The following is a 15,303-nucleotide window of genomic DNA, read 5'->3' as shown; positions in this document are numbered from 1 at the left end:
TTGGAAGGTAAGGAGTTAAAAAAAATAGGATCGACACTATTCCGCCAAGAATCCTTCATTTGAACGTACATAGTGCCTATTTGCCTCGTATTTTAAATATAGCTCGGTGAAGGTTTTCGAGCTTGTGGTACAGAAAGGTTCATTGATTAATTAATCTATCTGCCCTGATATTTGATAGCAGATATATTTCCTAAAGTCAATTGTTACACAAGTTCAAACCGACATTAGACAAAAGTACGTAAACTGATTAAACTAACTAACTAACCATCACGCCGCTTCCCCGCAGGGGTAGGCAGAGAGAATCGAACGCCACACCACTCTGTTTTTGCGAATATTCTTTGCCTCTTCTACATTCATGCATCTCCTCATACATACCCGACGATTATTACGACTCCTGACCCGGCCGCTTTCAAGTATTTGACATACCTGATTGTGCCAAGTTTTCCTCGGTCGTCCTCTGCTTCTTTTTCCAACTAAAATTCGCCTCATAAATTTGTTTAACGGTTCTTTCTTCACTCATACGTTCCACATGTCCAAACCATCTCAACACACCTTTCTTAATTTTATCGATAATGCTTATCTCAGCCTTACATTCTTTCCTTATTTCATCATTTGAACATCTATCAAACATCGTTTTGCCACACATTCGTCTAAGCGATCGCATTTCGACTGCATTCAGTCTGCTTTCATCCTTCTTTTGCCAACTCCATGCTTCGCTTCCATACATAAGGGTTGGAACCAGAACTCCATTGTATTCTGCCAGTTTAGCTTCCGCTGATAGATTTTTATTTGCTAAAACTGATTTTAGTGCACCATTCACTCTGTTCCCAGCATTCACTCTCTAAACTGTTTAAACACTTTCATTATCGACCTTCCTAGATGTTTTTTTTGTTAATCAAAAAACACATTTTCTTATACATATTTCCTATATAAGAAAAACGTATTTAGTTTTTAGGCAACGATTCGATAGTCGATAATTGGACGAGAATCGAGATTGAAATTTCTAGGACGCGTCACGTTTATTAGGCACAATTCGTTACACAAGAGAAAAATATATAAAGTAGAGAGAAGGAGAGAGAGATATACATTTTGACGCCATAGGAGTGGAGCAAAAGAGAGCGACGTATACACAACGATACAAAGCGATCAAATACGATAATATCGCGCATGCGCGTTTTAGATGTATGCGTCAGACGCTATACTCGTATATAAACAGATGTAAGTAATATTTATCGTTATCTTTTAACATTGTTCGCCTCCGTAGTGCAATGGTCAGCACGCTCGGCTACCGTTCTGGAGGTCCCGGGTTCGATTCCCAGGGGAGTCAAATAAATATAAGTGATTTTTTTCACTGTAATATTTATTCAATATTACCCTGGACTGGTCCTGAAGCGGGGGGCTGATCACCTTTCCTTCATGTGTAGACGATCAAGATAACACTGCGTTTATATAAAGCAGTGCCCTATGCACCATTGGGGTGCGGATAAGGGTTTTATATATATATATATATATATATCTTTTAACAAACCCAACGAATTAATAATCCGTAACTCCAATAGCCGCTTGTGCACTACACGGAATTTCACCGTCCGGCAGTCCGGTTTTGAAAAATAAAGGGACTATGACAGTTTAGCGTGATCGAATTTACGCGCACCGTGATCACGCACCAATCGAGAGCGCCGATCCGAAGAAAGATAGACAAAGCACAAGCCAATCATCGTTTTTATCACGCTAACTGAAGTGCCGGACGGTGAAATTCCGTGAAGTCCACAACCGCCCAAAAGATGAAAAAAATTCTCGTTATCTCGACAACATCGAATCACTAAAACTAACTAACTAACCATCGCGCCGCTTCCCCTCAGGGGTAAGCAGAGAGAATAGAACGCCACACCACTCTGTCTTTGCAAACATTCTTCGCCTCTTTGTTATGACTCCTAACCAGACCACTTTCAAGTATTTGGCATACCTGATCGTGCCATGTTTTTCTCGGTCTTTCTCTGCTCCTTTTTCCACTTACATTCGCCTCATAAATTTGTTTTACCGTTCATTCCTCACTCATTTGTTCTACATGTCCAAACCATCTCAACACACCTTTCTTAATTTTATAGATAATGCTAATCTCAGCTTTGCATTCCTTCCTTATTTCACTATTCGCACATCTATCATATATCGTTTTGTCGCACATTCTTCTGAGAGATCGCATTTCGACTACATTCAGTCTACTTTCATCCTTATTTTGCCAACTCCATGTTTCACTTCCATACATTAGAGTTGGAACCAGGACTCTGTTGTGCACTGCAAGTTTAGCTTCCGCTGATAGGTTTTTATTTGCTATAACTGATTTCAGTGCACCATTCACTTTGTTCCCAGCATTCACAGACATACATATATCACATATTTTCTTCTTCAAACCCTTATCCGCTCCCAATGGTGCAAAGGGCACTGCATCATATAAACGCAGTGTTATCTTGATCGTTAACACATGAAGGAAAGGTGATCAGTCATCCGCATTAGGTACCAGTCCAGGGTAATATTGAATAAATATTATCGTGAAAAAATCATTTATATTTATTTGACTCCCCCCCTGGGGTAACGAACCCGGGACCTCCAAAACGGTAGCTGATCGTGCTGACCATTACACTACGAAGGATGACAAATATCACAAACCATATTGTACTCAGTTATCACAAACCATTGATATCAGTATTACCAATTAAAATACCAATGAATGACAGTGTAAATATTGAATAAACAGAATATTTTTTATGTAAATTTTGTATTGTTGTATACCTTTTGAGATGCTCTTTCTCTCTCTCTCTGCTCTAATATCAAAATAATAAATCTCTCCATTTTTTACGAAGTTTTACTTCTACAACGTTAACAGTGTTGCACGCGCGTTTTTTAAAATACTTAAACAATAATAATTAATTGTAGTAGCGTGATCTAACTATCAGAGAGTAAACAAGAAATAAGCTTTTAAGATGACCAGACTGCCACGTTAGGAGGATTTTTTAATTACTTGATTGTCCGCTTCAAATGCAGAGAATGACGTCAGGTTTTAATGTCAATTTCGTCGTATTACTTGCAGATACTATAAAATCTATAAACTATACTATTTTTTATTAAAAACGGTATCAGAAACTATGTTTACTAATACCGACATTGAAGATGGAATTGGCACGAGAAAAGACTCGGCACTACCAGATCAATCAGCCTAAAATCTGGTGGTGTCAAAAGTCTACGTAACCGGAGAGTACAGTCTTTCACCGTTATTTTACCTCTAGTTTTTTTAAATTGTTTATTTGGCAGTATAAATAATTTTTAAAAAAACTAGAGGTAAAATAACTGTGAACAGACTGTATGTATGACTTAAGGTGGTGACATTTCGTCGTAACATCGCTCGCGGCGAGCATCAGCGAGCATCCGAAACTATGGATGGAGCGCTCGGCTCGCTGTACTGACTGCCTGAATGCTCGCATCGTAACGTGTTACGTTACGACGAAACGCTCCGGTCAGTCTCCGCCCTAAGACAGCGTCGGCATAGATTGTTTCACATTCCTATATACAGGACCAACCTGCCGATGGTTATGCCTGTAGGAAGAGCTACCGTATGTTGAACAATATCTCATTGGATATTGATCTGTTCCATGTGTCTGAAGGAGTTTTCAGAAGCGGGATTCTTCTACACCTTTAGCAATAGTATTCTTGCTTATTTTCTATTTCAATATATTTTTATGTATACGCTTTAAATTTTAAGTTTGTAATGTGCATGTTAATTATAAATAAATAAATTGAAATTTAAAAAAATTTAAATATACATTTAGGATTTTTATACAACTCATTGGCAATCTCATTTCACGATGATTCTGTTGAATGATGTTTTGTTTATTTTACATCACGTATGTAAATATTGATGTAATGTCAATGTAATGTGTTTGTTTTGAGACATTTTAATGATTTTTAGTAACTTTATTACTAAGAGCAATCAAATATTTATAAATTTATGCACTGTTTGGCTTTAAACACTCAAATTAAAAAAACCGAGTGAAGTTTTTTAAGGAAGACTTATTGTTTTAAGGAAAGTGAATGGTGCAATGAAATCAGCTATAGCAAATAAAAGCCTATCAGCGAAGCTAAACTGGCAGTACACAATGGAGTCCTGGTATCAACCCTAAGTTTGGAAGTGAAGCACGGAGTTGGCAAAAGGATGAAATCCCGCCAATTGAAGACTGAAGCGACTCCCGTGAAATAGGCTTATAAATCTGTTTTTTTTTTTTTAATATATATTTCTTTATTATAATTTTTTAATTCATTAATATATTATGCATAAAACCATACCTCAAAATTCAATAACTTCATTACTTTCTTTACGTCAAAAAAATATATATAAATGCTGTTTTACAACGTTCTGATTCATGACACTTCCTTAAGCTGTCATTTATTTTATTTATTTGGAAATTTAACAGAACAGTTACAGAAACATATTTATTAATTTATTTAAATTTATTTATTTATTTAAGCACATTAAGCTGTGTCGAGTGGAGAAGTAGTATGAAATAAAAGTGGTTAAAACAAGCCTTTTAAAAGAAAAATGCACCACAGAGTATTAGGAATTAAAAAAAAAAATAATATTATACCTACATTTTAGTGCTTCATTAATAAATTATAATGTTTTTACTGCCTTATGTAGAAGAAGCTCGGATGGAGTTAACCACTTTACGTAGTACGCCGACGATTTGTGAAAACAAAATAAGACAAGAAAAGTTAAAAACAATTGTTTACCTCTCTGTGGGCGAATTCCGCAAAAGGTTCTGTTGGGACATTCACGTGGAAAAATTATGAGTTCAAAACGTAATCAATTCCACGTAATATTACTTTACAAAAATTAACTTAAATTCAGAATTGAATTGTACAAAAAAGCTTAAACCTTCTGATATTCAATTACTGATTTGTGGTTTTGGAAGATCTGAACTAATTTAGAAGTATATCCTGAGCATACACACTTGGAACTATGTTAGTATAAAAATAGACATTCTATTAAATCAAATAAGCTTTGGAAAAAAGGCACGGATAAACCGAACGCTTTCTGTTAGTATACTCTCAATACTAAGGCAAATATGTACGTTCACCGGTAATCGTCAACATTACAAGTTACGCTCCAACTATTTCTACTGTTAACTTATTTTGTGAGTTTCGAAGCAGTCACATACAAATCTCTCGAGAACATACATGTTACAACACAAAAATTATAAACTAATGTATTAAAAATCGGGAGACTTCGAAGCGGAGATCACGTTAAGATCATCGCATTAAGTAGACCACGGATACCGAATGATGATGCTTAATTTTATTCATAACTTCATAAAGATGTTGACAAACTTAATCCGGTTACCTTATAAACTAAATCGGAAGATACAAACTGGAAAATAAGTTTCTCGCGCGGCGCACGATGTATTTCTGAATGAATCAAACTTATTCAAAAGTATTTTATAACGGTCTATTATTCAATAATAAAATATAATTAAGTCAGAAACGAACGAATTCAAGCATATAAGACACAAAGAAGCAAATTTCACACTATAGATCATGGATCATTCCCTTGTGTTCTGTGATGGTGATATAGTGGTATACATAGATGTCCCAAAAGGTACGTCAAAATAATAACCTTAGATACAAAGCTAAACGTTTAAAACTTACCGTGTGAGTCGGAGGCCCTCAGGAATCCAAAATAGAATGTCCAGCACACATACTTATCACTTTTTAACACATAAAACAGTCCTTATAATTCAACTTAACTTCTTAAATAAGTAAACATACAAAATATCTTTGAAACTACGGTCCTACGGCACAACCACGGCATCGGGAAACTCCGATACTAATTGTGTTGCCATGCGGCGAATACACTCCGTACAAAATACTTTAGGACGCCAACTTAGAGTACTTACTTACTTTAAAATCGCACGTCGCACGGCTGTAATTGGAGTGGAAGGATGTAATGCTCAAAATAAAATCAATTTGAAAATCACAATTTGTTTCAATATTTTAAATAATCATTTTAATGTAAGAAATAAATGAAACGTTTGAGATTGTAAATAACTGATATCAATATGGGTAAATTTACAAAGTTTTGATGAAACAAGGTATCAAGAAAAAAAAATTATCATTGTTGAAAAATCTGACTAACATATGAAATAAAAAAATAAAATCTTACTTATACACATAATCAACCTTGAAATACTATTTTCGGAATAACAAGTATTTCCTTGTTATTTTTACATCAAATGTTTCTGTTATTATAATGTGAAGAACCTGATTAATAAATTATTTAACAGAAAGTTAAAACCTTACAATTTTTACATATGGTTTAAGTAAATGATTTTTTGATCTTAAGTTGCTCAGCATGTAAATCAAAATAACCGGTACTTTCCTGAGGGCATCGATTACAAACTGAAGTTGACATTATAACGACACAGTTTAGATAAGTTTAATAATACTTCTGGACTTTTGTTTATGACATAAGAATTTATAAACCGATTAAAATTATCTTGTAGTTGAAATTACAGTTAAAAGTTAGCGCGTTAGCAACCTAGTATGAGTAGTATGTGACATTTCTTGACTTTTGATTTGTATGACTAGGCATTTTTAGATTGGCTATCAATTAGTATTGTCATGAAAGAAATGATAACGAAGAAAACATATTTATTTAACATTTTTAAGTTTCAAAACCTTCAGAACTCATTATGTATGCGGATCTAAATGCTCACCGTGACAGCAAATTATTCTGATACCACAATTGACCATGGCAAAGACCCTCTAGCCCCTCTGTTACACATATCGCTCACTCCTTTCAAGAACGTCATAAATCAAAAATCGTCAATTTTCAGTTGTGCATGTTTTCGGAATGCCCAGAAAATTTACTATATCTTATATTAAATTTACTATATTTTTAACTTAATATTTAACCGCTACAGGGCAGAAAGTGTTGTTTTTTTAATTTTGAAGAAAATGTATTGTTTAATTATTTTTTTCAACAAACTAAATATTTTTCAAATGGAGAAAAAAACTTCACATTTTACCTAAAAAGATCTGTTGCACAGTAAAAAGTTCAGTAAGTGGCTTGATGTATATTTTTAATACATTGTATTATATTTTTAACATTTAAAAACGTTCTGCTGAAAAATCAAGTATTTTGATTTATGACGTTCTTGAAAGGAGTGAGCGATATGTATGTTGTCATTTGCTAGAATTCGAGATGCAACTTGTAAATATCACTACTAAAATGTGCAGAATAAATTTATCATGTGCGTTATTCAAACAAATTCAAATTGACAATGTTTGGTCAAATGAGCTTTGAGTATATGGCTAGTAAGAGAAATGTTTACAAATGAGCTATAAATAATTTGATAACGGAGGTGGGTAGTCATTCAGCCATATTATCCTAAAAGATTGCCTAAGTCATGATAGACAAACAGCATAGAAATAATTGATTTACAAGTATATATTGTAAAATTTATCATTGGGAGAAGAAAACCGTGTGAGACTAACTAACTAACTACCTAACTGACTATCTGATAATCAAAATTATAATTTTTGAAAATTTGATTAGTGTCATTTTCATAAAATACTACCTCAAGGGCGCTAGCACAGACGTGGATTATGAAATGAATGGTCTTCTCGTCATCTCTGCCTACGTTGCCGGCCAACTCCAATACCTCAGTTACCAGGTACTCCATAACGGCCCATAAAGTAATAGTTATCTTTCACATGTCACATAGCAAAATTTATTCTCTTTGGAATCGACGTTCTGAACTACAATGTACACAGATTTACGATCAAAATAAATTATAGATAAATTTTTTTAAATGCTTAAAACTATTATTTATATTTTTTGCCACACTATTTTGTTCGTTAGAAATATTAAATAATTATATATTTAGAAAAATAACCCACCATAATGAGAAAAATTTATGAATGTGCGTTTCTGCCATCTATTGGAATTTTGTTACAACTTTTTAAGTAGAATGTTGATAACTATCAAATAGTTTCAGTCTCTAGGCGCCAGATCCTCTACAATCGGAAAATGAAGGAATGTACACATTAGGCCGGGCGATGTTGTATGGAAAAAAATTTTTTCGTTTTCTATCGGGCACAGAAAGAAAAAGGTGCCAAATGATGTTTTTACCATACAAACAAAATTTTATACACATCGGAAAACATCCTGTGTCTCCGGATCGACTTTGAAATATTGATTTTTTGGTTTTTTAGTTGAATTTTTGCAGTAATGCTAAAAATCAAAAAAGTTAATGTTAAAGTTGAAAAATAAGGGTTTTTACAACAAAATTAAATAGTAAGAGTAACAAATATTAATAAAGAAACTAAATTTTGCCAAAATCCCATTCATAAAACTATTATTTACTTCATCATAAAAATGAACAATTTAGAGTTGCAAAAATGTGTCCGGCTGGGTTTTCGCGTGCCGATAGCTTATTTTACAATATTTGATAAATAACTTATTTGTAAGTTGTTTGTCAATTATGGATGATGTGAATGAATGACGCAATCTGTTTCGTATCTAACCATTTCCATTTTCCAATTATGAATAGTTGTAGATTTTATGGATAATGGCAGTAGGTTATAGAGCTTTATTGCAAAACAGGTCAAGTTTATTTGACAAAACTTGGTATTGGTATGTTTGATGTGTTCTGTGTTTTTTATCCTGTAATTCTATTAATGCTTCATGTAATGTGTTTTTGGCAATTTGTATTTCGTTTAGCTGGGGAGGTATTTTATTGTAAAGTGTGTGAAGAATTATAATAAAATAATTTAGGCTGGCAAAAATCCTTGTTGCTTTCAATATTTTCTTATGGCTTTTTGATATTTTATGTGTGTTTTCATATAACTTTATTTTATGTTTTTTCTGCATAATGTAACTAAAGCTTTGGTTTAGGTCTTCATTGTCTTTTTAACTGCTTAAGTATGATGTGAGAGGTCCAAAAACGACAGTTTTCCTACTTCTTTCATGTAAAAAATTGTTGGATATATTTGTCAGATATAAATTTAAATATGTATTGGTGATTCCGTTATATTTTCCTACCAGTCTAAAATCAGTGTAAGATAATACATCATTCGAAGCGTAATTAATGTTGTAAGCTTTTAGAATGCAACGGGCTGCTAGGTCACAAAGCTCTGGCTGTGGTTCAGAACAATACGTTTCAAGCTCATGAGATGTAAATATTTCGTTGAATTTCCAAATATATTTTGGTTATTTATCAGTTCTGTTGATATATTTTATTCTCCTTCTTAACAAGGAGGGTGAATTTTAAAAGAATACTGCATTGGAGGGTCAACACTTACAACATTCTTTGCGAGAAGTAATAATTATCCCTAAACAGTTCCATTGAAATATTCAAACGAAGAATTTGATTGGCACCAGTAAGTCGTTGGGTGTGAAATATTTTGTCTTGTAATTCGTTTGGTAAATTCTTCAGAAATATTTATAAAAGAACCATAACCACTATTCAAAATAAATATTAAAAGTTTATATTGATATTGAGTGAAACGCTTAAGTAACTGTGTTAAAATTGGTAAAAACCGAAAAACAAATTTCTTTCTAACATTTTGAAATAATTAGCGATTGTCTCTAAAAACAAAGGGTGTCGATAGACTCAGACATCAATTTAAAAAAACAAGTGTCGAAAAGGGCATTTTTACATGCAATAGGCAAATAATTTGCTGTTTAGTGTATAAAATGTCAAACAATAATTTACTGATATGGCAAAACTCTCCTAACTTCTTCTAAAGTATTTTAGGGTGTGATTTTTAGAGTATTATGTATTATATTAGATTCTTTTTTACTTTTTTATGTTGTATAGTAGGTTTTGAAGCTTTGGACTATTTTTTAACAAATTTAGATTTGAACATATTTTCTATTTTTTTTAACGTGGGTTCATTGTTAATCTTATAAGCAATTTTTACGTTATACCGGTTCCATACAAGTAATTTCATTATATCTACGGAGTTTTGTAACATATTGTATTTAATTTACTTAAATCACCAAACAACCGGCAATTTCACTTTGTACGTATAGGATCTATGGCAAAAATGTTGAAAACAAGCGCAACACAATTTCTCGTTTTATTGGCTCTTCTGAAAACGTGTTCAGGAAGTGCTCGCAAATGTGCTGGTGTTCCTCAACTTGACCCACCCACCCCTTAAACACCATAATACTTGTCTGAAATCATGACGTATGTAAAAAAATATAAACATATTGGTTGGAATCCAAACTAGAATTTACCTCGAAAATAACGAAAAAATGAAACTTCGACATCAATCCGGAGACAGAGAGAGTTATCATAATAAATTGATATTTTACAAATGTTATTTAAGGACCATTTGGCACCTTTTGAGCGTTGTGCCCATTAAGAAATCGAAAAAAAGTGAAAATGGCCTGGCCTAGTATACATCGACTTTAATTTTATCAGAATTTGCGCTGCCGTAGTATTAAAAAATGTATTTTTACCTAACCGATAAAAATTATCCAGAATGACAAGTAATTGTATGAGGTGTTTTTAATTCCGGCAAAAATTGTTGCACAGATTCTTTCATCCGAATAATTCGATTGATTTACTAACTAACCATCACTCCGCTCTCGCAGTAGTAGGCAGAGAAAACAGTACGCCACACAAATCTGTCCTGGCAAATAATTTTCATCTTCCACATTCATGCATCTCCCTATAAAAACTGACGATTATTCTGATTCCTGACCTGAACGGTGTCAAGTGTTTGAAATACTCGATCATGCCAAAATTTCCTCGGTCTTTCTCTGCTTCTATTACCAACCACATTCGCCTCATAAACTTGTTTGACTATTAGAGTAAGGCAATACAAAAAATAATAATAATAAAAAATAAACAAAACAGAATAAATTTTAGTGAGACGTCTGATTTTGTTTGTCAGAACTAAGTGCATCAATGTTGTTAACGATTGATGTTGTTGCTACACGCTAACAGTTTTTCAAATACTCATCAGTGATTATTGTTCTCATTTGAGATTTAATATACTTCATTCGACAAAAAGCTGTTCACAGGTGTAAGTGTTTCCAAATAAGGAAATCATTGATAGAGATTTGTAAAATGCAGGATATTTTTCCTTTTCCAAAAATTTCCAATATTGAGTTTTTCCTTTAACTGTGCATCCCAATACATTAATAAATTCACTTCTAAGGAGGATTGCGTTGCGAATGCAGCAAAAGCACACAATGCTTTTTAACTTGAAATCAGTCTTCAAATTCCAGGTTCAAGTCGGAGATCAACGAAGCGTATTTATCCACCGCCATTTATGTGACGTCTGGCTACAATAACAATGTAGGAAAGTGAGTTAAAATTTTTGTCCTTTAACTATTGTTCCCAAAGCCTAAGTTTCATTTGAAATCGGAAGTAAGATGATACATATTATTAATCAGTTGAACTTTCCCTTGTAGACGAATGTTAACAACATTTGTCTACAAGGGTGGTCAACGTGTAGTTCCTCTAGCGCCCGACGCGGCTGCTGAGACTTGAAATATTATTTTCGACATCTCATCAAAGATGAAGAAGAATATGGAAGTCTGGGCATTTACGGGGCTGACGACCGTCATAGGCTGGTTTAAGTGATCACTTTACACACGTGTAACATTCACCAATTCTACCCATTATTGACAACCACACTACTCAAATTCTTGGAAGCGCTATATAAGTATATGAACCCATTTTGAAACATTGTTCTTGACTCATTAGAACTTCACTAGAGACATCTATTGGGTGAGATGTATGACGGTCGTCAGCCCCGTAAATGCCCAGATTTCCATATTCTTCTTCGTCTTTGATGAGATGTCAAAAAATAATATGAAAATAACTCCTGTAATTGGAGATAATCCAGATTTTGTGAACAAGTATTTGGACACACTCAAAATGTTGTAAATTAATTTGAAATGGTTAAAAGTTATAATTTTAAGTTATAATTTTATAAAAGTTAGCTGTTAATTGATGAAATTGCATAAAGAATATTATTGCGTCGTTCAATATAGCAATGCGGGTTCTAAACGGTGTAGTGTATTTCTAAGAATCTGTGCCGAATAAACACATGTGGCATTCGGGCGTTAAAAAGTGCTTTGCGTTCGTCCCTTAAGGGTACGTTACGACCATAGTGTATTCATCCAAAACCCCTAGCTTCTCTGGAATAAATGACTGCAATAAAAATGTGCAAAGACAATAACGATCCTAGAACATGTGCTTAAATGGTAAATTTTATGAAATCAAACCTTGAAAACCTCAATTACGCCAGCTCCCATTCATATGCAAGCGAAAGCGGAAAGAGACAAAACCATCATGTCGAATCACGGAAGGGCGGCAAAAGAGGATAAAAGTGAAGTCTCGTTTGAACTGTGATGGTCTGGAAGTTGGAAGTTGGCCGTCCACAATGACGAGAAGCTCAACAAGCTGCCCTCCAGCGTGACGACCATTGCTCAGGAAGGCGTCCTGCCCAACACCTTGGCCATTCTCCAGCCCATGGGATCAAGAGAAAGGTGTTTCAATTTGTCGGCTCACCTTTTACCCGCTCCAGACTCGCAGCCCGAGACCTATTGACGACGTTTTAATCCTTTTATTTTTTGTATATCATTATCATCATCCTATCATTATTATCCATGTCTTTATAAGCGCCCTTGAGGTAGTATTTTACGAAAATGGCGCGATACAAATTATCCAAATTATTATTGTTATTATTTAGGTGGCTAACTATATCAATCAGAGATGCAAAGTCGCTAACCCACACCTTGTCTTCAAATCCTGGGCTACTTTCTGACTTGCTTGCAAAGAATGATTGTAATTCTTGCTTCAGATCAAACACTCTTTTCAACATTTCGGCACTCCCCTTATTCTCCAAACTTTACAGGCCTCATTTTTATTATTTTTGTTTCCCAACAGTTGCTGAAGCACCATCTGTTGTTAAGCCCGATAGGTTATTAAATTGTAACAAAAAGCGATTCAATGTCGATGTGACCGTTCCTAACAAATCTCATGAGCAAGTATATTCCTTAAGTGGATATAGTGCCGCTTATTACATCAACGCCACTGATAAAATTTGCCACTTGGGCTCTGTTAGGTCTGTGGTTTCATCCAATGCTAGAGCGTAAGATATGAACTTTGATTCTTGAATTTTCAAATTATCTTCTTATTTTTGAGAAATCCGTTTTCATTTCAAACTGTCCAAACTTTCCTTAACCATTTCACCATTTGAATATTGCTTCGATTTTTTTGCTAGTATCATGGGTACTCTATAACTAGTTTTTACATTTTGACTTTGAGTCGCTCTAGCACTTGGTTATAGGAGCTTGTATTATTATAAATGTATATTTAAAAGTCAACCGCTAAATGTTGTGATTGTTTGTTAACATGAATATTCTTTTTCTAACCCTTATCCGCACCCAATGGTACATAGGGCACTGCATCGTAGTGATGCAGTGTTATCTTGACTATTAATTGCATGAAGGCAAGGTCGGCTGTCTAAAACTCAGTAAGGGACTTTTTTTCGTAGTACGTTTTTTTTGCAGTAGAATCTACTTAGTCCAAAAATGCAAAAAAAACATACTACAAAAAAATGTCTCTTACTGTGTTTTGAGTTTGGACAGCCAAGGTGATCAGCCCTTTGCTTCTTGTGCCAGTCCAGGGTGATATTAAATATATAAATAAAGTGAAAATCGGCCATATTTACTTTGACCCCCCTGGGAATCGAACCCGGGACCTCCAGCACGATAGCCAAACGCGCTGACCACTGCGCTACGGATGTGGACACGAATATACCATAGAAGAGATTTTCACGGTAATGAGATACTTCCATATATGGGATATGATACGAACTACGCATGACGGAATGTTCTTTTGATGGTTTAAAAATGAAGAAAAAAAATGTGTGAAATGCTTCGCGAGCCACAAGTAGACACCCGGTAATCGTCGCAAAATTTGCCAAGTTGTGGTCTGCAAAAGGCCGAGTTCTTGTGAGCGATGCGAAATCGACAGCCTCGGATTCTCCTGCACACAGCGACGATGTTTTTGAAAGATCTTGCGTTTCGTTGACGTACAGGTGTTGGTTGATTGATTACTGAACCAGTGGACTCAAATTTATCCACCAAACTGCGAATAGTTCTTTCGGCTAGGACGCTTATGCTGACCCAATAATGAGTGAAGCGCGCGGAATGTTGCCCAAAAAGAACACTTACTTTGATTTAACAATTTTATCATTTGCATTGAACGTTATATTCATCCATGACAGACTAAATAAATGACTATCAATTTGACAGATGTAGCATCAACAATATGGCCACTATCAACTTTGAAAGATTGGAAATCTTTTTTAAAAAACCCTGTATAAAATGGACTTCCACAAGATACCATATTACAACTAACTAACCATCACGCCGCTTCCCCGCAGGGGTAGGCAGAGAGAATCGAACGCCACACCACTCTGTCGTTGCAAACATTCTTTGCCTCTTCTACATTCATGCATCTCCTCATACATACCCGACAATCATTACGACTCCTGACCCGGCTGCTTTCAAGTATTTGACATACCTGATTGTGTCAAGTTTTCCTCGGTCGTCCTCTGCTTCTTTTTCCACTTACATTCGCCTCATAAATTTGTTTAACCGTTCTTTCTTCACTCATACGTTCCACATGTCCAAACCATCTCAACACACCTTTCTTAATTTTATCGATAATGCTTATCTCAGGCTTACATTCTTTCCTTATTTCATCATTTGAACATCTATCAAACATCGTTTTGCCACACATTCGTCTGAGGGATCGCATTTCGACTGCATTCAGTCTGCTTTCATCCTTCCTTTGCCAACTCCATGCTTCGCTTCCATACATAAGGGTTGGAACCAGAACTCCATTGTGTACTGCCAGTTTAGCTTCCGCTGATAGATTTTTATTTGCTAAAACTGATTTTAGTGCACCATTCACTCTGTTATATACCAAGGAAATATTGTTAATTTTAAATTTGTTAAGGCAAATTGCATGTAGTAATTTACTGACACAATTTGAATACATTTAATCACTGGATTCAGCCCTCGAGGTATAGATATTAATGTTTGTTTGATGCCTCAACAGAAGTCTACCCAGTAGTACAACGGTTAGGCATTAGCCTGTCACGCTGCATGCCGCAGGTTTGATTCCCAGAGATTGGGATAAATATTAATTGTCACTGTAAAAATTATTATCACCCTAAAATGGAAGTGCAGAACTGAACACCTTGCATTCATGTAAT

General features: G+C 34.7%; 1 protein-coding gene across 6 annotated transcripts in view; it reads right to left on the bottom strand.

The window, feature by feature from the left end:
- The window catches only part of trio (trio Rho guanine nucleotide exchange factor), a 502,261-nt gene extending 496,378 nt beyond the window's left edge, over positions 1–5,883 (bottom strand). For all 6 annotated transcript variants that reach the window (XM_088260963.1, XM_088260964.1, XM_088260966.1 and 3 more), the window contains exon 1: positions 5,698–5,883. The gene's annotated coding sequence lies outside the window, so the exon portion shown is untranslated. The remainder of the gene's footprint in view (positions 1–5,697) is intronic.
- Between the last annotated feature and the right edge of the window lie 9,420 nt (positions 5,884–15,303).

The sequence above is a fragment of the Brachycentrus maculatus genome, unplaced genomic scaffold, assembly GCF_059751285.1.
Source record: "Brachycentrus maculatus isolate JH-2025_06_01 unplaced genomic scaffold, ASM5975128v1 h1tg000144l, whole genome shotgun sequence".
In the NCBI taxonomy this organism is placed as follows: domain Eukaryota; kingdom Metazoa; phylum Arthropoda; class Insecta; order Trichoptera; family Brachycentridae; genus Brachycentrus; species Brachycentrus maculatus.
The sequence above is the reverse complement of the archived record's forward strand: the minus strand, read 5'-3'. Positions and strand labels throughout refer to the sequence as shown.